The sequence below is a fragment of the Bos grunniens genome, chromosome 21, assembly GCF_055505025.1.
Source record: "Bos grunniens cultivar Pamir isolate PY7600 chromosome 21, Bosgru_T2T1.0, whole genome shotgun sequence".
Taxonomy (NCBI): domain Eukaryota; kingdom Metazoa; phylum Chordata; class Mammalia; order Artiodactyla; family Bovidae; genus Bos; species Bos grunniens.
In genome coordinates, this window is record NC_141185.1 from 4,209,968 (window position 1) to 4,233,355 (window position 23,388).

Here is a 23,388-nt window from a genome sequence, read left to right on the forward strand (position 1 = left end):
CGGTCGCGACTGAGCGCACACGCTCGCAAGACAATACGGGAGTCGGAAAGACTGGGGAACAAAACGTAATGACTTTAAAAATCACACTGGATCTTTTCTATTTATATTCTCTTACCCAAGCTGAGGTAGAAAATATTTATCTGTGCTGTTTTACAAGAAATGGCCTCTGGCCAGATGAGGTGCGACTTTGGTCCACAGAGCTCAGAGGAGAAAGGGAGGAAGGGAGCTCCATCAGGAACGTTCATTGTGTCCGACTACCCCGGAGAGACCAGGGGGCCACTCTTGTTTTGTCTTGTTTTACAGCTTTAAAAAAAATTGTAAAATCTACTCTGTTGTTCTTGTTTAGTCACTAAGTTGTGTCCAACACTTTGTGACCCCATGGACTGTAGCTTGCCAGGCTTCCCTGCCCTTCACTATCTCCCGGAGTTTACTCAAACTCACATCCATTGAGTTGGTGATGCCATCCAATTATCTCATCTTCTGTCTTCCCCTTCTCCTTTTGCCTTCAGTCTTTCCCAGCATCAGGGTCTTTTCCAACGAGTCTGCTCTTTGCCTCCGGTGGCCAAAGTATTGGAGCTTCAGCTTCAGCACCAGTCCTTCCAATGTATATTCAGGGTTAGTTTCCTTTAGGATGGACTGGTTCTATCTCCTTGCTGTCCAAAGGACTCTCAAGAGTCTTCTCCAGCACCACAGTTCGAAAGCATCAGTTCTTTGGCACTCAGCCTTCTTTATGGTCCAACTCTCATATCTGTACATGACTATTGGAAAAACCGTAGATTTGACTATACAAACTTTTGTCGGCAAAGTAATGTCTCTGCCTCTTAATATGCTGTCTAGGTTTATCATAACTTCCCTTCCAAGGAGAGTGAAAAAGCTGGCTTAAAACTCAACATTCAAAAAACTAAGATCATGGCATCCGGTCCCATCACTTCATGGCAAATAGAAGGGGAAAAAGTGGAAACAGTGACAGATTTTATTTTCTTGGGCTCTAAAATCACTGCGGATGGTGATTGCAGCCATGAAATTAAAACATGCTTGCTCCTTGGAAAAATCTACATAGCATATTATTTACCATTTTAATAATCTTGAAGTGTATACTGAAGTGGTGTTAAGTACATTTCACATCATTGTACAACCGTGACCACCATCCGTTTCTAGAACTCTTTGATCTTTCCCAACTGAAACTCTGTCCCCATTAAACAACCCCCGCCCCCGCTTCCCCCTGGCACCGACCCTAAAGTCCTGTCTCTGTGAATCTGACTGCTCCGAATACCTCATAAGTGTGGAATCATACGCTCTTTGTCCTTTTGTCTTACTTATTTCACTTAATGTTCTCAGCGTTTGGCCAGGTGATAGGATAAGTCAGATTTTCCTTCCTTTTTTAAAAAAGTTGTATTTATTTCTTCACTTGTTTGGCTGCCTTGGGTCTTAGTTGCAGCTCATGAGCTTAGTAGTTTTCGGTGCTCGGGTTTAGTTGCTCCGTGGCATGGGGGATACTATTTCCACAAGCAGGGACTGAAGCTGAGCACGCCTGTGTCCCCTGTTTTGCAAGGTGGATCCTCAACCGCTGGACCATTAGGGAAGTCCTTTCTTCCTTCTTAAGGCTGGAAAATATGCCAAGAGGGCTTCCCAGGTGGCACGAGTGGTAAAGAACCTCCTCCTGCCAATGCAGGAAACATAAGAGATTTGGTTTGATTCTGGGGTCAAGAAGATCCCCTGGAGGAGGGCATGGCAACCCACTCCAGTATTTTTGTCTGGCGATATTCCAAGAGGCCTTTGGTTTTATTCCGTGGTGTGTTGGTGGTGGGGGATACAAAGAGAGAAGGAGGGGTTGGCCCAGATCCAGTGGCCAGAAGGGAGGTGGCCGTGGGCTCTTCTGGGGGCGGGATGAAGTTGCTGAGGTTGACTCTCTGTGGGAGGACTGGGGGAGATTTCATTTTTTCAGTAGCTTAAACGGAATACCTTAGGGCCAGATCACAGGTGAGGCACCGGGACTACATGCAAAATTTCAGGAAGCGTCCTCAGTATCAGTGACCCAGATAATTCACATTTTACTGCAGTATTTAACAAAACAGAAGTAATCAAAAAAGTCTGTGATGAACAAAATACCAAAATTTAAAGTGAACACAGGATTAGTCTGGTTCTGTCTCACTCAGGTTCTCCTAAGGATTGGCCTAGCACAGATCTTGTCTTTATTTTAAATTTTGGTATTTTGTTCATTAGGGATTTTTTTCCATTATTTTTTGTCTAAGTTACGGTCAAATATACATAACACAAAACTCATCATTTGCAACCATATTTAGGTGTACACTTCAATGGTATTAAATACATTCAACTGCGTGCGTTCTCAGTTGCTCCGTCCTCTTTGCGACTCCATGGACTGTAGCCCACTAGGCTCCTCTGTCCATGGAATTTTCCAGGCAAGAATACTGGAGTGGGTAGTCATTTCCTCCTCCAGGCAATCTTCCTGACTCAGGGATCGAACCTGCGTCTCCTGCGTCTCCTACGTCTCCTGCATTGGCAGGCGGATTCTTTATCCTTGAGCCACATGGGCAGCCCGTTAAATACATTCACATTGTTGGGTAACTCTCACCACCATCCACCCCAGAAATTTCTTACTTCCCCAGCTGAAGCTCTGTCCCTATTACACACAAACTTCCCTTTCTCCCTCGCCCAGCTTATTGGAAGCTACCCTTCTACTATCTGTTTCTATGGATTTGACTACTCTAGGGAACTCATGGAAGTACAGTCAGAACTATTTGTTCTTTTGTTATTGACATTTCACTCAGCGTATTGTCCTCAGGGTTCGTCTGTGTTGTAAGAGTACCAGAATTGACTTCCTTTTTAAGACTGAGTAACATTTCCTTACTCAGTGGATAGACCACATCTTGTTTATCCGTTCATAGGTTGATGAACTTTGGGGTTTATTTCCACCCTTTGGCTATTGTGAATAGCACTGCTATGAACATTGTTGTACAAAGATTTTCATGAGTCCCTGGCTTCAATTCTTTCAGAGCAGAATTCCTGGATTATATGGTAATTCTGCATTTAGCTCTTTGAGGCCGGGCAAAACTGTTTTCCATGGTAGATGCTCTGTTTCTTATTCCCATCGGCAATGCACAAGGATTTCAGTTTCTCTACACCCTTCCAACACTTGTTCTTTTCATTAAAAAAAAAAAAAAAAATTAGCCAGCCCGACGGGTGTGAGGTGGTATCTCACTGTGGTTTTGACTTGTGTCTCCCCAGTGACTAATGATGCGGAACATCTCTTCATGTGCTGCTTCGCCATTTCTGTAACTTCTCTGGGGTAATGTCCATTCAGTTCCTTTGCCCATTTTTGAATTGGGCTGTTTATTTTGTTGTTGTGATTGAGTTGTATCTGCATTACTTTTGACTTAAAAATTATTGCCTTAAATGCAACTAATCTTCATTGCTGAGCTTTTTGGTGTTTCCTTGAATTCTGCATGAAGGGAGTACCTCATTTGCCTCGCCCTGGTTCCAGACCTGGTTCTCTGGGGGAGGAAAATTCCTGGAGGGGTGGGTGACAGCCAGGGTGGGAGAAGGACAGACGAGGGGGAGTGGGCTGGGGGGCCGGCCTGGTGGGAAGGGCAAAGTGGAGGGCTGAGGAAGGTCTGACCCTTGGTGTTCTCAAGGCTGCCGTGTAACAGCCCCTGTCCTCCAACAGGAGCCCTCCACGAGTGGTTTCTCATCGAAAAGGAGGAGGAACGGCTGAGTTTGTGAGTTCGATGTTTGGGCCAGTGCCTGGGAGAGGTAACAGAATAGCTGCAAATGTGGTGTTGAGGATGGGGAAGGACGGGTGACCGGGTGAGGTTGGTGCTCAGCCGTGCCGGCCTCCTGGGGATGTGTGCCCAGCCACGTGGATCCTACGGGGATGAAGAGACAGTGCAGACCCACTCTCCTCCCTTACCCTTTGACCTGCCAGGCAGCTGGGGCTGCATAGGAGGTCCACTCAGCAAGCTCAAACAGACTGCGTCCCTCTTCTAAAGGACGGGTGCCCTTCCTGCACCCTGGGTACCACGTGGTATATCCATCACCAGTTGTGCACGTGTGTGCAGTTGAGTCCGACTCTATGGTACCCCACAGAGAGAAGCCCGCCAGGCTCCTCTGGCCATGGGATTCTCCAGGCAAGAATACGAGGGTGGGTTGCCATTATCTTCTCCGGGGGATCTTCCCGACCCAGGGATGGAACCTGCCTTTCCTGCGTCTCCTGCATTGGCAGGCAGGTTCTTTACCACTGAGCCGCCTGGGATGCCTTATCCATCACCACGGCCAAGCCCAAAGGCAGTGGTGGTGATGTGTCGAGTCTCCAAGGAAGTGGGAGAACCTCAGATTCTCACCAGAATTCAACCCACATCACAGCATCGTTAGCATCAGACTGGGATCTGCTTGTTCGGATTTCTGGACAGCATCCTAAGAAGAGTGGTTATTAGGGTCATTAATAATAATCAGTTGGCCTTTATTCTCAAAGACAGATGTGCTCCTTCTGGGAAGCCTAGCTGAAATGCCACATCCCAATTTGATAAAAACTATAAATATACAAATCTGAGTTCAATGAATATGAAGTAGAATAAATAAAAAGAAAAGCACACTGAGCTCTATCATAATTAATTTTCTGAATTCAGAGATAAACAGAAAATACTAAATGCAGCCAGGTAAGAACGAGACCTCCAGAGGAACGACATACAAATGCCAGTAGCAATCCTTTTGGAAACAGTGCAAGCTGGAAGTCAGTGGGTGAATACCTTTAAAATAGAGAAGGAAACGGTTCATCTAGAATTCTATTTTCTGCAAAAATGTCTTTCCAAAATGGAAGGCAAAATAAAGAGGTTTTTAAGACCCTAGCAGACTGACACTACAGGAAATATTAAAGGAAGTTTTATTAAAGGAAGCAGAAAGAAGATAATATTAGATAGAAATCTGGATCTACAGAAAAAGAGGCAAAAGTATTAGAAGTGGCAAATATGTAGAGAAATGTAAAAAAAATTAAAAACAAACAAAAGCTCATTTTAAGGCTGATTATTCACAGTGATATTTGTGGCATTCTGGCGGTTCATAAGTTTTATTTAAAAACTTGAATTAATACATTTAAATTATAGATGTCATGTATACTCATTTCATTCAGATTCAAATAGAAACTCAATAATAATAAAATCTTCAATCTATTCCCTGAAAGAAGTAATGTTTGATAATCAACGTCCTGTACATTTTGTATATTAAACATTAAAATATACAAACACGTATGGAATATTAATTTTTACATGAAATTTTTAACATTATTCTGCTAATTGCATTTATTTATTTACTTTTGCTAATTGCATTTAAAAACACTTACTAAAAGAAAAATTTTCTTCAACTTTTAATTTCCTTAGAAAACAACTGACCATTTAAAACAAAATATCAACAATATACTCTGGGGCTTATTATATATTGCAAAGTAAAATCTATGACCACAGTAGTACATAGGACAGGGGAATTAAATGAAAGAACATTGCAGGATACTTACATTATATGTGAAGTGGTACAGCATTTGACGGTAGACTGTGATATGTACATTTAAATTCTGGAGCTACTTCTGAAAATTAGAACAAAGAGATACAATTGATTAGAGAGAATCAATCTGTGGAGAGACTGGAAATTAAAAAAACATAATTAATTGCAAAGAAGAAAAGAAAAAAAAGAACAGAAGACAGATGGGACAAATAAAAAACGAGTGGATAGGGCTTCTCCGGTGGCTCAGTTGTTAAGAGTCCTCCTGCCAATGCAGAGAATATGAGTCTGATCCCTGGTCTGCGAAGATTCCATATGCCCTGGGGCAGCTAAACCCGTGTACCACAACTTCTGAAGCCCGTGAACCCTAGGGGCCGTGCTCTACAACAGGAGAAGCCACCGCAACGAGAAGCTTGTGTACGGCATCTAGAAAGTAGGCCCGCTTGCCACAGCTGGAGAAAAGCCACCGAGCAGTGCAGACCCAACACAGTCAAAAGGAAAAAAAAAAGTGGAAAGATGGTAGACCTACAGCCAGTGATTCTGATAATTACATTAAATGTTTACATTTCCAAACACTTCAGTAAAAGGCAGAGATTGTGACACAGGATGAAAGAGCAAGGCTCGACTGTATGTTGCTTGAAAGTGAACATGTTAGCCGCTCAGCCGTGTCTGGCTCTTTGCGACCCCGTGGGCTGTAGCCTGCCAGGCTCCTCTGTCCATGGAATTGTCCAGGCAAGAATACTGGAGTCGGTAGCCATTTCCTTCTCCAGGGAAGCTTCTCGACCCAGGGTTGAACTCAGGTCTCCTGCATTGAGGGTAGATTCTTTACCATCTGAGTCACTAAGGAAGACCCCATATGGTGCTTATAGAAACCTATTTTAAATATTCAAAAATCAATTATACGTTCACATACTATCAAAAAAAGTTGGTAAGTGAAATTTTAAAATGCTGTATTATAAATGAATTATATAAACGAAAAGCAAAAGAATGAGGGAATATTGAAAAGGCACAGGAGCCAGTCTGAAAGAGCTCCAAATGGCCAACGCTGTAACAATATTAGAAACAGAATGACCATGAGAGCATTGGATTCTAGAGGAAAACAACAGAATGGGAAAGACCAGCGATGTCTTCAAGAAAATTAGAGATACCAAGGGAACATTTCATGCAAAGATGGGTACAGTAAAGGACCGAAATGGTATGGACCTAACAGAAGCCAAAGATATAAAAAATACACAGAAGAATTATACAAAAAATATCTTAATAGCCCGGATAACCTCGATAGTGTGATCACTCACCTAGAACTGGACATCCTGGAGTGTGAAGCCAAGTGGGCCTTAGGAAGCATCACTACAAGCAAAGCTAGTGGAAGTAATGGAATTCCAACTAAGCTATTTCAAATCCTAAAAGAGGATGCTATCAAAGTGCTGCACTCAATATGCCAGAAAATTTGGAAAACTCAGCAGTGACCACAGGACTGGAAAAGGTCAGTTTTCATTCCAGTCCCAAAGAAGGGCAATGTCAAAGATGCTCAAATAACCACACAATTGCACTCATTTCACATGCTAGCAAGGTAATACTCAAAATCCTTCAAGCTAGGCTTCAACAGCTCATGAACTGAGAACTTCTGGATGTACAAGCTGGATTTAGAAAAAGCAGAGGAACCAGAGATCAAATTGCCAACATCCACTGGATCATAGAAAAAGCAAGAGACTGCCTGGATTGCAACAAACTGGAAAATTCTTAAAGAGATGGGAATATCAGACCACCCTACATGTCTCCTGAGAAACCTGTATGCAGGTCAAGAAGCAACAGTTAGAACTGGACATGAAACAATGGACTGGTTCAAACTGGGAAAGGAGTACGTCAAGGCTGTGTATTGTCTCCCTGCTTATTTAACTTATATGCAGAGTGCATCATGCAAAATGCCATGCTGGATGAAGCACAAGCTGGAATCAAGATTGGCGGGAGAAATATCAATAATCTCAGATATGCAGATGACACCACTCTTATGGCAAAAAGAATTAAAGAGCCTCTTGATGAAAGTGAAAGAGAGTAAAAAAGCTGGCTTAAAGCTCAGGATTCAAAAACGAAGATCATGGCACCGGGTCCCATCATTTCATGGCACGTAGATGGGGAAACGATGGAAAGAGTGACAAACTTTATTTTCTCCAAAATCACTGCAGATGGTGACTGCAGCTGTGAAATTAAAAGGCTCCTTGTAAGAAAAGTTATGACACACCTAGACAGCATTTTAAAAAGCAGACATATTACTTTACTGATAAAGCTCCATATAGTCAAAGCTGTGATTTTTCCAGTAGTCATGTATAGAAGTGAGATTTGGAGCATAAAGAAGGCTGAGTGTGAAAGAATTGATGCTTTCAAACTGTGGTACTGGAGAAGACTCTTGAGAGTCCCTTGGACTGCAAGGAGATCAAACCAGTCAGTCTTAAAGGAAATCAACCCTGAATATTCTTTGGAAGGATTGATACTGAAGCTGAAGCTCTGGTACTTTGGGCACCTGATGTGAAGAGCCAACTTATTGGAAAAGACCCTGATGCTGGGAAAGACCGAGGGCAGGAGAGAAGGAGGTGACAGAGGATGAGATGGTTGGATGGCATCACCAACTCAACAGACATGAGTTTGAGCAAACTCTGAGAGATGGTGATGAGCAGGGAAGCCTGGTGTGCTGCAGTCCATGGGTTCTCAAAGAGTCGGGTATGACTGAGTGACTGAACGACAACAAGTATTGGATTCTAACCCAAATAATAAACTGAATATATTTTAGTCTGAACAAATATAAATTAATAATGTAATAGATAAATAAATGAAATTATATGAAAAGGACTATCACTGAAGTGAAATGAAAAGGAATGATACCTATTTATAGAAGAAGCCCAATTAATTCATGTAAAAAGGAATAAGGGGAAATCGAAAAATTGCCATTAGAATTTCATAGATATCATGGAGGCAAAATACACCAATGGATGCCAACATTAGGGAGAAAGTTTAAGAAGAAACAGAACCTTTGCATTGCCTCAAAGTATCTCCCTGCCCTATTACAAAAAGAAAAATAGTGGCTACACAGTGGAGGAACCTGACAGACACCATGTTTACAAAGTGATGAAAGTTCCCGTCACAAGAAGTAGGACACGGTGACGTCGAGGGCTCCCTGATACGGCACCGGGCACTCCTGCGGTATTCCTCTTGATGATGCAGAACCTCAGGTCACTAGGAGAAGGCATGACGCAACACAAATCAAGGGACAGTCCAGAAAACACCTGACCACTGCTCTTCAAGGGTGCCAAGTCCTGACGGATGGGAATACTGAACAATTGCACAGACTGTCGGGGACTAAGGACGTGCCAGCTAGGAGCAGTGTGGGACCCTGAACTGCACTCCGGAAGTGAAGACCATTTGTGAAAAAGTGGTAAAGTCCAAATAACATCTGTAGTTTAGTTAATAGTATTTTACCAATGTTAATATCTTGGTTTTCTTAATTGGTCCATGACTTAGGCGTTATCATTAGAAAAGGTGAGTGAAGGGTATACATGTCTTCTGATATTCTAAGTGTCTAAAAAAGAATATATATTCTTTTTATGTACATATAAATGTATATATATTATATATGTATATAAATGTTATATGCTATATATATGTATATAAATATATATATATGTAGCTGCTGCTAAGTCACTTCAGTCGTGTCCGACTCTGGGCGACCCCACAGGCTGCCGTCTATGGGGGTCGCACAGAGTCGGACACGACTGAAGTGACTTATATATATGTGTGCATATAAAGAATGTATATATGTGCATATATATATGAATATACAGATACATAAACTAAATCACTTTGCTGTATGCCTGAAACTAACACAACATTGTAAATCAACTGTATGTCAATTGGCGAGAGTAGCGTGGAAACATACATACTACCACACATGAAGCAGACAGCTAGTGGGAACTCGTTGTATAATTCACATAACTCAAACTGGGACTCTGTAACAACTTAGAGGAGTGGGAGGTGGGAGGGATGTTCGAGAGGGTGGGGACCTACATATACCTATGGCTGATTCAGGTTGATGTATGGTGGAAACCAACACAATATTGTAAAGCAATTATCCTTAAATTAAAAAAAAAAACAAAAACACACCCAAAATACATGCCACCTAAGTAAAGGCTTTAGATATTACAGGTCTAGACAATCGCTTGACTGTGACCTTGTGAGAAGCCTTGAGCCTGAACCACTCAGTTCATGGATTCCTGATGCTCAGAAATTATTAATAAATGTTGTTGTCTTAAGTCCCTATGTTTTGGGTTACTTTTAAAATGTAACAATAGACACCTACCTCATAGTGAGTTTTAGGAAATCGTTAATATAAACAGAATAAACATGTGGTCAAGACTGCAAAAATAATTCTACGTCAATAAAAAGTTGTTTGTTTTGAAAAAAAAAAAAAAGCCTTTACGATAGCATAAAATACATGAATGCCTAGGGATAAATGTCACACAATATATACCAGACCTGTACCCTAAAAGCTATAAAACACTGAAATTAAAAAGAAAAATAAGAGAGAAACTAAAGGATGATATGAAGAAATAAAAAGATATATCTCGTTCAGGGATCCAAAGATTCTATATGGTTAGATATCAATTTTGCCCTCAATAATCTATGGATTCAGTGTGAATCTCAATTATAATCACACTGGTCTTTTTGTGGCAATTGATAAGGCAGTTCTAATATTTACATGGCAATTCAAGGACCACGAATAGCCAAAGCAATTTCGAAAAAGAACAAAGAAGGAGGATTTATACCACTGAATTTTAAGCCCTACTGTGAAGCAATAGTATGCTACTGGTGTAAGAACAAATATCTAATCAATGGGACAGAATAGAGAACCTAGAAAAAGATCCAGGTATGTATGGCCAACTGATTTTTTTTAAAATGGGCATGGTGAATCTTAGGGAGAGGGAAAGTCTTTAAAACAAATATTGATAGGCATACATAAAAATACGAACCTCAACCCCTACCTCACCACACAAAAGTGATTTTGAAATGGATCACAGACCCGAACATAAAAACCAAAAATATAAAACTTCCAGGAAATGGAGATAAATGATTTGTGCCCTGGAGGTGGGCAAAGGGTGTTTAAATTCTTTGAATTTTATCTCTATTTTTGGGGCCCTGGGTCGTTGTTGCCGTGAACAGCCTCTCGTGGTGCTGGCTTCTCTGCTTGTGCAGCACAGGTTCTGGGGTGCAGGCTCTGTGTCTGTGGCACACAGGCTTAGTTTGTCCCATAGCACCCAGAATCTTCCGAGTCCAGGGACTGAACCTGTGTCCTCTTCATCGGCAGTCGGATTCAAATCCACTGTACCACCCGGGAAGTACTTGGCAAAGGGTTCTTAATAAGACCTGCACTGTCACAAAACGCAAAATGGTAAGAATGGGTGTTATCAAAATGAACATCCACCTTTCAAATGACCCGTTAAGACAACGGACAGGCAAGCCAGTCTGGAAGAACAGACTTGCAGCTCACAGTCTGATAAGGGACTTTAGCAGAATTTAATAAGAGCACGAACAACATAATTAAAACATTGGATGAAAAACTTTGAACAGATACTTCATACAAGAAGCTCTGCAGACAAGGGAGCCCTTGGCTGTTCCCTCTGCTTGAAATGTCTCCTCCCCGATCCGTCTCACTAACTCCCTCTTCTTTTCAAGTCTTTGCTCAAACTTCGCCTTCTCAGAGAGGCCTCCCCTGATATTTTATTTAATATTACACTCTGCCCTGGCTCCTCCCCACCACACACATTTTCCAAATCCCCTTTTTTCTCCTTTTCTTCCCTTGGCACGTCCATCACTTTCTAACACACTGTAAAATTTATTTACTTATGCTTATTCATTATCTCCGTCCCCTGTGAGAATGAGCATGAACTCTGTGTATTTTTCCACAGATGCATCCCGAGCGTCTACATGAGTGCCTGACACATAATAGGTGTTCAGAAAAAAAAAATCTCTCTTTTATACATGAGTGAATGAATAAAAGGCTGCTTTTATGCTTCCGCTTTGTTTTTGGTCTCCAGCAGTGTTACTTTGATGTGTCAGGCATGAATTCATTTTTATTTATCCTGCTACAGACTCGCCGTGCATCTTAAATGTAAGATTTCCGTCCATCATCAGTTCTGGGAACTTGTTCGTCATTATATCTTCACGAACTTCACCTTTCCGTCCTGTTCTGTCTAGTTGCTTCTAGAACGTCAATTAGACAACATTATGCTATTTATTTGATCCTCGTGTCTCTTAACGGCTTTCTTTCTTTTTTTTTTCTGACCTCCTTTTTTCTCTTTGCATCAGTAGGTAATTTCTTTCACTCCACCTTTGATTTGACAAATTCTGTTTTCAGGAAACAGGTCTGATCTGCTGTTTTACCAAATATGAAGGTTTTCGTACCATCAGTAAGATTTTCACAGCCAATTCTGCTTGGTTCCTTTTCAAATTTATTTGGTCTTTGTTTGTTTGTTTTCGAGAGTGCTTTATTAATTTCCCATAATTTTGGTTTCCAGTTTCAGTTCTTTAAAACATTTAATGCTATTCTCTCACATCATCCCACCCTCTCCTTCCCCCACTGTGTCCAAAACTTTGTTTTCCATGCCTGTGTCTCCTTTGCTGCCCTGCATGTAGGCTCGCTGATACTCTCTTTCTAGATTCCAATAGATGTGTTAATGTACAATATTTGTCTTTGTCTTTCTGACTTCACTCTGTACCATAGGCTCTAGGTTCATCCACCTTATTGGAACCGACTCAAATGCGTTTCTTTGCAGATAGCCAGTGGGAGTTTGACGTACGATGCAGGGAACCCAAAGCCGGCGCTCTTTGACAACTGGAGTGAAGGATAGCAGTGGGCTTGAGAGGCAGGGGACCCATGTATGCCTATGACCGATTCACGCTGCTGTATGGCAGAGGCCATCACAATATTGTAAAGGAATTATCCTCCAATTAAAATAAATAAATTTTACAAACATTAAAAAAAAACGTTTATTTAAGTTCCCTAATTAGTAGTTGCGTGTATTTGATGAACTTGGGGTTCTGACTTGGGACTGTGAACACCTCATTGGTAGGTTTATATGGTGGGGTCCTTTGAGGCCAGGTTGTGGAGGAGGGGGATTTGTGTTTGCTTCCAGCAGGAGAACCTTATTGGAAATATCTTTAATTTTACCATTAGGGGTTTTCTGGACCAAAACGTAGTGTAAATGTGACCCACAAACTTTTGTGAAATAAGAACACAGGAGACTGGTTTTCTCCACCTAGATTCCAGATGGAGACAGCGAGCTTGCTTGTCATCTCCTTTGCCAACTTTTTAGTCAGGAAGTCCTGCTTCACTAAAGAACAATCCCTCTCTCTGGCTAAACCCAACAGAAGCTTCTTGCTCCTGCAAAGTTTTCAGGGAATCTGAGCAACTGTCCAGACAGCTGCCCTACACGGAGCAACTCAGTGACCCAGGCTGCCTCAATCCCAACACGGCTCTGCCATCTTGACGCATGGCGTGCAAAGTCTGGTTTTGGTCTAGAAGTCATTCACCTCTCTTCTCAGCATCCATTGGCCAGAACCAGTCCCGAGGCCAGGCCAGATGGAAGAAGGCCGGGAATGTGTCCATCTGTGCCTGGAGATGCTGGCTCCGGGGGAGGGGGGTGGGTACTGGACATCTTCCCTGCTCCAGAAGGGGGAACTTCCGTCTTTGCTCATCCCTACAGAAGAAGCCTCTTAGGTCCTGGCTGTGGGCAGAGATGCTGGTCCCAACATCTCATCTCGCAGGTGCCATAAGCCCTCTCTCCTGTCCCCGACAACCACTGAGACCCCCACTGCCAGGGCTTGGGCCTGCCTGATAGCCTGGAGTCACTTCAGCTTCAGGACTGGCTAAGCCGTCACTCACTTTTACCTCTCCCTTAAATTCTGGATGACTTCTTCACCTTCTTGCAAGCTTGGTTGCACATTGCAAATGATGTTTCTTATATTTTATGTAACATCCACAGGCATTTCGTTTTAGGGGGTAAGTATTATCTATTTATGCTTTATTGACTATGCCAAAGCCTTTGACTGTGTGGATCACAATAAACTGTGGAAAATTCTGAAAGAGATGGGAATACCAGGCCACCTGACCTGCCTCTTGAGAAACCTATATGCAGGTCAGGAAGCAACAGTTAGAACTGGACATGGAACAACAGACTGGCTCCAAATAGGAAAAGGAGTATGTCAAGGCTGTATATTGTCACCCTGCTTATTTAACTTATATGCAGAATACATCATGAGAAACGCTGGGCTGGAAGAAGCACAAGCTGGAATCAAGATTGCCAGGAGAAATATCAATAACCTCAGATATGCAGATGACACCACCCTATGGCAGAAAGTGAAGAGGAACTAAAAAGCCTCTTGATGAGAGTGAAAGAGGAGAGTGAAAAAGTTGGCTTAAAGCTCAACATTCAGAAAACGAAGATCATGGCATCTGGTCCCATCACTTCATGGCAAATAGATGGGGAAACAGTGTCAGACTTTATTTTTTTTGGGCTCCAAAATCACTGCAGATGGTGACTGCAGCCATGAAATGAAAAGATGCTTACTCCTTGGAAGAAAAGTTATGACCAACCTAGATAGCACATTGAAAAGCAGAGATATTGCCTTGACAACAAAGGTCTGTCTAGTCAAGGCTATGGTTTTTCCAGTGGTCATGTATGGATGTGAGAGTTGGACTGTGAAGAAAGCTGAGCACCAAAGAATTGATGCTTTTGAACTGTGGTGTTGGAGAAGACTCTTGAGAGTCCCTTGGACTGCAAGGAGATCCAACCAGTCCATCCTAAAGGAGATCAGTCCTGGGTGTTCATTGGAAGGACTGATGCTGAAGCTGAAACTCCAGTACTTAGGCCACCTCCTGCAGAGTTGACTCATTGGAAAAGACCCTGATGCTGGGAGGGATTGGGGGCAGGAGGAGAAGGGGACGATAGAGGATGGGATGGCTGGATGGCATCACCGACTCGATGGACGTGAGTCTGGGTGAACTCTTGGAGTTGGTGATGGACAGGGAGGCCTGGTGTGCTGCGATTCATGGGGTCGCAAAGAGTTGGACACGACTGAGCGACTGAATTGAACTGAACTGAACTGATTATTTATTGACAAACCTAGACAGCTTATTAAAAAGCAAAGACGTCACTTGGCCGATAAAGGTCCATATAGTCAAAGCTATGGTTTTTCCAGTAGTCATGTACAGATGCAAGAGTTGGACTATAAAGAAGGCTGAGTGCCGAAGAATTGATGCCTTTGAACTGTGGTGTTGGAGAAGACTCTTGAGAGACCCTGGGACTGCAAAGAGATCAAACCAGTCCATCGTAAAGGAAATCAACCCTAAATATTCATTGGAAGGACTGATGCTGAAGCTGAAACTCCAATACTTTGGCCACCTGATGCGAAGAGCTGACTCATTGGAAAAGACCCTGATGCTAGGAAATATTGAGGGCAGGAGGAGAAGGGGATGACAGGATGAAATGATCAGATAGTATCACCGACTCAGTGGACATGAATGTGAGCAAACTCCAGGGGAGAGTGGAGGGCAGGGAAGCCTGGTGTGCTGCAGTCCATGGGGTCACAAAAGTCGGACGTGACTTAGTGACTGAGCAGCAACAGCAGCAAATGAGTATTATCCGCACTTTGCAGACGAGGGGAACTGGCTGGAGAGCTCTGCTAACCCGCCCCAGGACGCACGTGAGGTAGCCTTGCTCTTAGTCAGGCCTGTGTGGCCCGGGTGTTCCAGCTGGCCCTCCGTGGGGAGGGAGGGCGGGAGGGTGTCTGCCACAGATCAGGTGCAGGCTTCCCAGAGGAGGCAACCTTCGACCGGGTCTGGAAGGGTACGAGGTTGGGGCGCAGGGGTGTGGCTGTGACCCAGACCAGGCAGAAGCCTGGGGTGTGACAAGGTCAGGACACAGGTGAGCCGCTCCATAATATTTACTGAATAAATGAGTAAATAAATAGCCTACGAGAGGGCTGAGGGGGTGAATAAGGCTGTCAGTAAAGCCTGAGTCAGTCTCTCTCGTGATGGCTTGTGTTTGACCCCGAGTGTTTCTACCTGTTCTTGCCTCATTTCCCAAGCTAAACAAGCCGGGAAGGACTTGTGGGAGCGCCAGGGAATGAGTCCCTCTTCCACTCTCAGCAACTGCAGTTACCTAAAATTGCAAGCCTGTCTGATCTCATTAGCGAAATAAGACTCAGAGGGGGGCCTAAGGTGGAAGTTCAGCCCTGATGTGGAGACTCGGCCTCTTTGTCTCCAGAGAACCCCGAACGCCATCAGGCTGGCCACCAGGCTGGCCCCGCACCCGCGCCCAGAGCCCGCCCCAGGGAGGAGGAGAAGGCAAACAGAGGGCAGAGCCAAGTTCAGCCTGGACCGCACTCAGAGCCTGGCTCCATCATAAACACCCTCCCTCATCTTTAGTATGAGGTGGGAACTTGAGCCCCGGGGCCTACAGGAAGGGCTCCGTCCAGAAAAGCCCACTGAGGCAGATACCGAGGGGAGACCTAGCAGCTTGGGCCTTGGGTGAGCAGTGAGGGGCTCAGACAGAACTCGGGGCCAGGAGTCGGCGCTCCGGACACCTTGACATTCAGGCAGTGAGAGAGCTGAATAGGTGGAAGCTCGCAGGATCCAACTCGGAGGTCTTGTTTGCAGCAGCAAGTTGCTTCTCTAGGGAGCGTTTCAGAAGACAGAAATATTGTGGTTTGCTCGGGTGGCTAGGATGCATCACAGAAACAGCTGTTTATCGATCTCTTCCTGGGGGCCACTCTCAAATTAGTGCTTTCACACCCATTAGCTTAGGCACTCCTCGTAAAAGCCTGCAGACAGGTATCATTATCCCTGGTTTTTAGATGAGGGATCGAAGAAGCACTGGTTAAGTAACTCGCCCCAGGTCACTTAGCCAGTAAGTGTGGCTTGGGGAGCCTCTTCCCCATCAGACTCAGAGAAGGTAGTCTGCCTCAACATCATTTTTTTTAAGGAGCCGCTGAACACCTATGCTGCTGCTGCTGCTAAGTCGCTTCAGTCGTGTCCGACTCTGCTCGACCCCATAGACGGAAGCCCACCAGGTTCCCCATCCCTGGGAGTCTCCAGGCAAGAACACTGGAGTGGGTTGCCATGTCCTTCTCCAATGCATGAAAGTGAAAAGTGAAAGTGAAGTCGCTCAGTCGTGTCCGACTCTTCGAGACCCTATGGACTGCAGCCTACCAGGCTCCTCCGTCCATGGGATTTTCCAGGCAAGAGTACTGGAGTGGGGCGCCATTGCCTTCTCCAGAACACCTGTGCAGTTTTGCCTAAAGCAGAAAAAATAATGTTCAAGGACTCGAAGCCTTGTAAAACTTAAAAAAAATTTTATTATTTTTAATTTTTACAATGTTGTGTTGGTTTCTGCCAGACTACAATGCACATCATTCATAACTATATATATCTTTCCTCTAAAGGAAATCAACCCTGAGTGTTCACTGGCAGGACTGATGCTGAAGCTCCAATATTTTGGCCACCTGATGCCAAGAGCCAACTCACTGGAAAAATAAGACCCTGATGCTGGGAAAGACTGAAGGCAAAAGGAGAAGGGGACGACAGAGGATGAGATGGTTGGATGGCATCACTGACTCAATGGACGTGAGTTTGAGCAAACTCCGGGAGATAGTGAAGGACAGGGAAGCCTGACGTGCTGCAGTCCACAGGGCTGCAAGGAGCAACTGAACAACAACCCCTCCGTCTTAAGCCTCACCCCCTCCTGCTCTATCCCACCGCTCTAGGTCATCACAGGGCACCAACTGGGCTCCTTCTGCTATACAGGCAATGTGGGAGGGGCTCATGGGAGTCACAGCGCCTCTCGGAGGGATTCAGAGTGGAATCCCAGGCTCTCTGGAGGTCAAGGAAACCGTGGGGATGAACCTGCTCCTGCGGGTGAGGGGTGGTTCCGATACCCCCACGTCAAATGCACTTATTTTTGTTTGTTTCTTCTTTAAACTTTTAATAAGTGAAACCTCCTGAGACAGCAAGCCAAATGTTCTCACCAAAAAGTAAAAAAAGGATAAATATATGAGGTGATCAGTTCAGTTCATTTGCTTAGCCGTATCCAAATCTTTGTGACCCCATGGACTGCAGCACTCCAGGCCTCCCTGTCCATCACCAAATCCTGGAGCTTACTCAAACCCATGTCCACTGAGTCGGTGATGCTATCCAATCATCTCATCCTCTGTCGTCCCCTTCTCCTCCCGCCTTCAATCTTTCTTTATGTGAGGTGACAGGCATGTTAATTATCTAGATGGGGAGATCCTTTCAAGATGTGCGTACATGCTAAGTCGCATCAGTCATGTCTGACTCTTTGCGACCCCAGGCTCCTCTGTCCATGGCATTTCTCTGGCAAGAATACTGGAGTGGGTTGACATACTCTCCTCCAGGGGATCTTCCAGACCCAGGGGTGGAACCCACATGTCTCAGGTCTCCTGTATTGGCAAGTGGGTTCTTTACCATTAGCGCCACCCAGGAAACCTGTGTAAGTGTATCAAAACATCATTGATGTATTCTTCAAATATCTCGCAATCTTACATATGTCAATATGTCAATAAGGTAAAAAATAATTTAAAAAAAATGGAGCGTTGTAGATTCACAGGAAGTTGCAAAAGTAGTAGAGAACCCAAGAACCCATTGCCTAGTTACTCTCATAGTTAATCTTACATTTTGTAGTGAAGGAATTTGATGTTGGTGTGGTGTTCGAGTATAGTTCTAGATCATTAAATTTTTTTTTATTTGGAGTAGTTGCTTTATGATGTTGTATTAGTTTCTACTGTACAGCAGAGTGAATCAGCTATATGTCCACGTATATCTCCTCTTGTTTGGATTTCCTTCCTATAAGGAAAGGTCACCATAGAGCTTTAGGCAGGGTTGCCTGAGCTATGGAGAAGGCAATGGCACCCCATGGACGGAGGAGCCTGGTGGGCTGCAGTCCATGGGGTTGCTAAGAGTCAGACATGACTGAGTGACTTCACTTTCACTTTTCACTTTCATGCACCGGAGGAGGAAATGGCAACCCACTCCAGTGTTCCTGCCTGGAGAATCCCAGGGACGGCGGGGCCTAGTGGGCTGCCGTCTATGGGGTCGCACAGAGTCGGACACTACTGAAGCGACTTAGCAGCAGCAGCAGCAGCAGTCTGAGCTATGCAGTAGGTTCTCACTAGTTACTATTTCACGAGTGGTATCAATGGTGTGTATGTGTCAATCTCAAATGTCTCGATCCATCCTATCCCTTCTGGGTACCCTAGGTATCCAGATGTTTGTTCTTATGTCTGTGTCTCTATTTCTGCTTTGTAAATAAGATCATCTACACTAATTTTTTCAGATTCTACATTTATGCGTTAGTATACAATATTTATCTTTCTCTTTCTGATTTACAGTTCTATGTCATATTTATCATTGGCTTCTCAGGTGGCTGTAGTGGTAAAGAATCCACCTGCCAGTGCAGAAGACATAAGAAACATGGGTTTGATCCCTGGGTTGGGAAGACCCCCTGGGAGGAGGGCATGGCAACCCACTCCAGTATTCTTGCCTGGAGAATCCCATGGACACAGTCCATGGGGTCGCAAAGAGCTGGACACGACTCAGTGACTGAACAGCGAGGCTAGAAGGGACGTGATCGAGGACAGCTCTGGCTGCGGGCAGCTCCGGGTCTGAGGCAGGTGGCTGCGAGCAAATACCTGCATCTCAGTGAGACTCTTGCAGGATGGACTGGTCTGGGCCCCACAAGCTTGACACCAGCAGCTCTGCCTCGGGAGATTAGCATGCAGTGCTTTGGAACTGTTTTGAAAAAGGGGGTTTCTGATTGAGAAGCTAGCTTGAATAATAACATCTAGTACTGTATTCTGAAGGGATAATTGTTTTATATTTATAAAGATTCTTAATTATCTGCAGCAAATGCATTTAGTTCACTTGGTAATTGAATTAAGGAAAATGTCTTTTCCGGCATTGTAAGTCGTTGCAATCATTAAAAAAAAAAAAAAAAAGACAGAATAACTTTAAAGTACTTCCCTACATGACCTAGACAATCTCGTTATTACTGAAAGCTGAGTAATTCCATTAAGGGCCCTGTCGGCTCTAATATAATGGGAATTCTGGGGATACGAACCAAATTAAAATCACAAGAGGTGATGGAAATTTCCTTTCGTTGGGGAGCCTGTGTTGACCCCCATCTAGAAATGGTCCTTCCCCTGTGGGCTCTGGACATACTTGTTTTTTTCATACTTACCACACTGTACTGTGATTATCTCTGGGTTCTCTGTACCCTGTTTATGCCCCAAATGCGTTTGTCTCTTGAGAGCTAGACCACGTCTTGCCTGCTTAGGAATCACGAAAAAGAACCCCAATGTTCATAGCAGCACTATTTATAACGGCTAGCAAGCAACCTAGGTATCCACTGGCAGAAGAAAGGATAAAGAAGTTTTGGTACGTAAATACAACGGAATATTATTCAGTCATAAAAAGGAATGCATTCTAGTCAGTTCTGGTGAGGTGGATGAACCTAGAGCCTGTTATACAGAGTGAAGTAAGCAAGAAAGAGAAAAATTTCGCATATTAATGCATATATACAGAATCTAGAAAACTGGTGCTGATGAACCTATCTTCAGGGCAGGAAGAGATATGCAGATGTAGAGAACAGACTTTGGGCAGAGCAGGGGAAGGAGAGGGTGGGACGGACTGAGAGAGTAGCGTTGACATATATACACTGTCATGAATAAAACTGATAGCCAGTGGGGATTTGCTGCATGATGCTGGGAGCCTAGCTCTGTGCTCTGTCACAGCCTAGCCAGGCAGGGTGGGGTGGGGGTGTCAGGAGGGAGGGGACTTATGTGTACTTGTGGCTGATTCACATTGTTGGATGGCAGAAGCCAACACAATCATCTCCCAATTAAAAATAATAATAAAAAGAAGTCTAACCCTAACTGTAACACCCAAACTGAGTTTACACCTCTCCCTCCACACCTGTGAAGTTCTTCAGAAAGCAGCCTCTCAACATTTTATCTTTGGATGGACACATCTTTTAGTGGACTCCAACAGCCATATGGGGTTGCAAGATCCAAGTCATGGAATGTTGGCAAGGACGCCTTGGCCAGGGGACCCTCAGGCCCCAGGGGACTTGGGCCTTGATGCCGGAGCCTGGGCTTGTCAGGCAGCTTGGGTGGCGGTGGTGGGCGGAGAGTCAAGAGGAGCCCAGACCAACAGGCCCTGGACTTCGAAGAAAAATCAATACGCGTCTGGCTTTTATTGTACCATAAAGGTGTCCCTGGTTGCACGGCCACCTCCTGGCCCCCTGCATGCCCAGTGAGCTCTGCCGATTAGGGAGCTGCCCGCCGCACCCCTACACGGCCCCCTGAGGCCATCGGAGGGGCCCGCATCTGCTCTGGTTCTTCATGGTGGTAAAACCCACTGGGATTTCCCACAGCAGCGGGGCGGGGATGGGGTGGCTCCCTGGATCTTCCAGAGGAGCATGAATTCAGCCAATAATCACCCAAGTGCCAGACCAGATGCTGGATCAGCCTCTGCTGATGCCACAGGGACCCCACCAGATGGGCCACTTAATGCCCGGAGCCTACAGTCCAGTGCGGAGATCGATGCTGAACTGGTAAATGACTCAAAAGCAGGGTGAGTGCAGACTGATGTGTTATCCACCAAGCAATAAACCGGGGCGGGGCGGAGGGCGGTGATGGAGGCGCAGAGGGCGGGGCAGGCGGGCGGCTGCAGACCGTCGGGCTGCTGCCCGCACGCTGGGTGCTTGGTGCTGAGCTGGCGTAGCCAGTTACCCACCTCTCTCAAAGGGGACCGTCTTCTCCTCCCCGACTCTGGGCTCTTCTCCTGACCCCCCTTCCCCTCCCCATCACCTTCCCATGCTGACTCCAACACACACCCGTGGCTCTGACGTGCTCCTGCCGTCAGGGCGCCAAGCTGCCGCCTCTCTTTCATTTCTTATTTCAAATGCTCGGGCGGAGACTGAGATCCCCATTGTCCAGTCTGCGCATCGGCTGTCCCAGGCAGGTCCACCCTGGGGCCATCGGCCAAGGCCTGTGCGGAGTGGACGACCCACCCGCCCGGGACACAGGTGCCCAGCAGGGGATGCCATGCTGCAGAGAGGCACGAGGCCTGGGATCGAGTCCTGATCCACCCTCATCAGGGGTGTGGACTTGAGCAAGCCTCTTGCCTCCGCGCCTCAGCTCTGTCACTGGGGCCCGGGATGGACCGAGGGAAGTTGTGTCCAACCCCGGGCAGGGTGGGCAGGGCACACGAAGGGGTTTTCTATACGGATGGGCAAGATGTAAGGGCTGCTGCCGATAGCCAGGCACTCACAGGGCAGTTCCGGATACGTGCTCGCTACCCATTTTTATAGAATTCCACATCCTTTCTGGATCCTGGGATTACAAAACAGCCACTGGGAAATCACGCACCCCATTAACACTGAGACTTTTATGTATTTACAATTCAGCTTAAATTTTTACCAAGAGAGGTTTTCAAAATGTAACATGTGTTAGTCACCACGTGAATTGCGAAACCAAGGAAATATCTCCAAAGTGCTGGCCTTGACAATGTAATCTGGCAGGGCTTGGGGAGGAATAAAAATAACGCTTCTCAGCATTGCCGCCTTGACCGGTAGGCGGGGCACATGGAGCCCTCCCTGGGCTCCCAGGTAGATTGTTGGCATGTGTGCAGGTCTCCTCTCCTCTGCCCTGGCCATGCCCAGCCGTCAGTGGGGAGTGGGGAAGGAAGGAGACTGGGGAGTCAGGGGGCCTGGTTTGAATCCTAGGGGATCCACCCACTGGCCAGGTGACCTCGGGCATTTTCCAGACCCTGTTGTGCACAGAGAAGTTAGGGGACTGCCCACGGGGGCACTGCAGTGATGAGAGGTCCTCACCTCTGGCCCCCAGCCTCCCAGGTAGGTTCAAACCCAGAGGCACTGTGGCCCCCGAAAGCCTGAGGCAGCCTCTAGGGCTGGAGCCCCGTTTGGGAGGATGGAGAGGCGGCGCCCGGACGTCCCCCGCAGCTGTACGGCCAGCTTGGTTTTCTAAACACAACAAGCCAGCCCTTCCCCACGGAGCTACAAGCCCGCAGGTGGCTGGAGGAACATGTGGTTTCTGGATGTGACATGAAAGTTAGCATTTGCAAGCTCTCTGTCTGGGTTCTCTGGGTTTGTTTTTCTTGCTTTTACGGCCCTGAAATATTCCTGATCATGTTTATGTTGAGGCAGGATGCGTGGAGGCCAAGCGCTGCCGTATCACGATCGGCTCCATCATCCCTCCAAAAAGCACCAGCGGGGTCCTGAGCCAGCCGAGCACAGAGCCCACCACACAGGCGCCAGGCTTCTGGGCACCTGCCCACCACCTCACCCCTGCCTGCGCCAACTGCATCCCGGCCCCCACCTGGGAGCCCCTGTCCATTGGTGGCGTCTGCTTCCCCCGGGTTCCACGTGAATCATTTCTGACCCTCGCTGCAGGTGGGGAGTGATGGTGTGTTCAGTCGCTCAGTTGTGTCTGACTCTTTGGGACCCCACGGATTGCAGCCCACCAGGCTCCTCTGTCCATGGAATTCTCCAGGCAAGAATACTGGGGTGGGGAGCCATTCCTCCTCCCGGGGATCTTCCTCATCCAGGGATCGAACCTGTATCTCCTGCCTTGGCAGGCAGGCTCAGTGGATGGCTCTACCACTGAGCCATCATCAGGAAAGCTCCTCCCTGGTGGCTCAGACAGTAAAGAATCCGCCTGCAGTGCAGGAGACCCAGGTTCCATCCCTGGGTTGGGAAGATCCCCTAGAGGAAATGGCTACCCACTCCAGTATTCTTG

At 45.8% G+C, this 23,388-nt stretch overlaps 1 long non-coding RNA gene across 2 annotated transcripts in view; it reads right to left on the reverse strand.

The window, feature by feature from the left end:
- LOC147348942 (uncharacterized) overlaps positions 1-23,388 on the reverse strand; it is a 39,416-nt gene that overhangs the window by 1,813 nt on the left and 14,215 nt on the right. For both annotated transcript variants that reach the window (XR_015149418.1, XR_015149417.1), the window contains exon 2: positions 5,525-5,593. This is a non-coding gene — a long non-coding RNA (uncharacterized LOC147348942). The remainder of the gene's footprint in view (positions 1-5,524; positions 5,594-23,388) is intronic.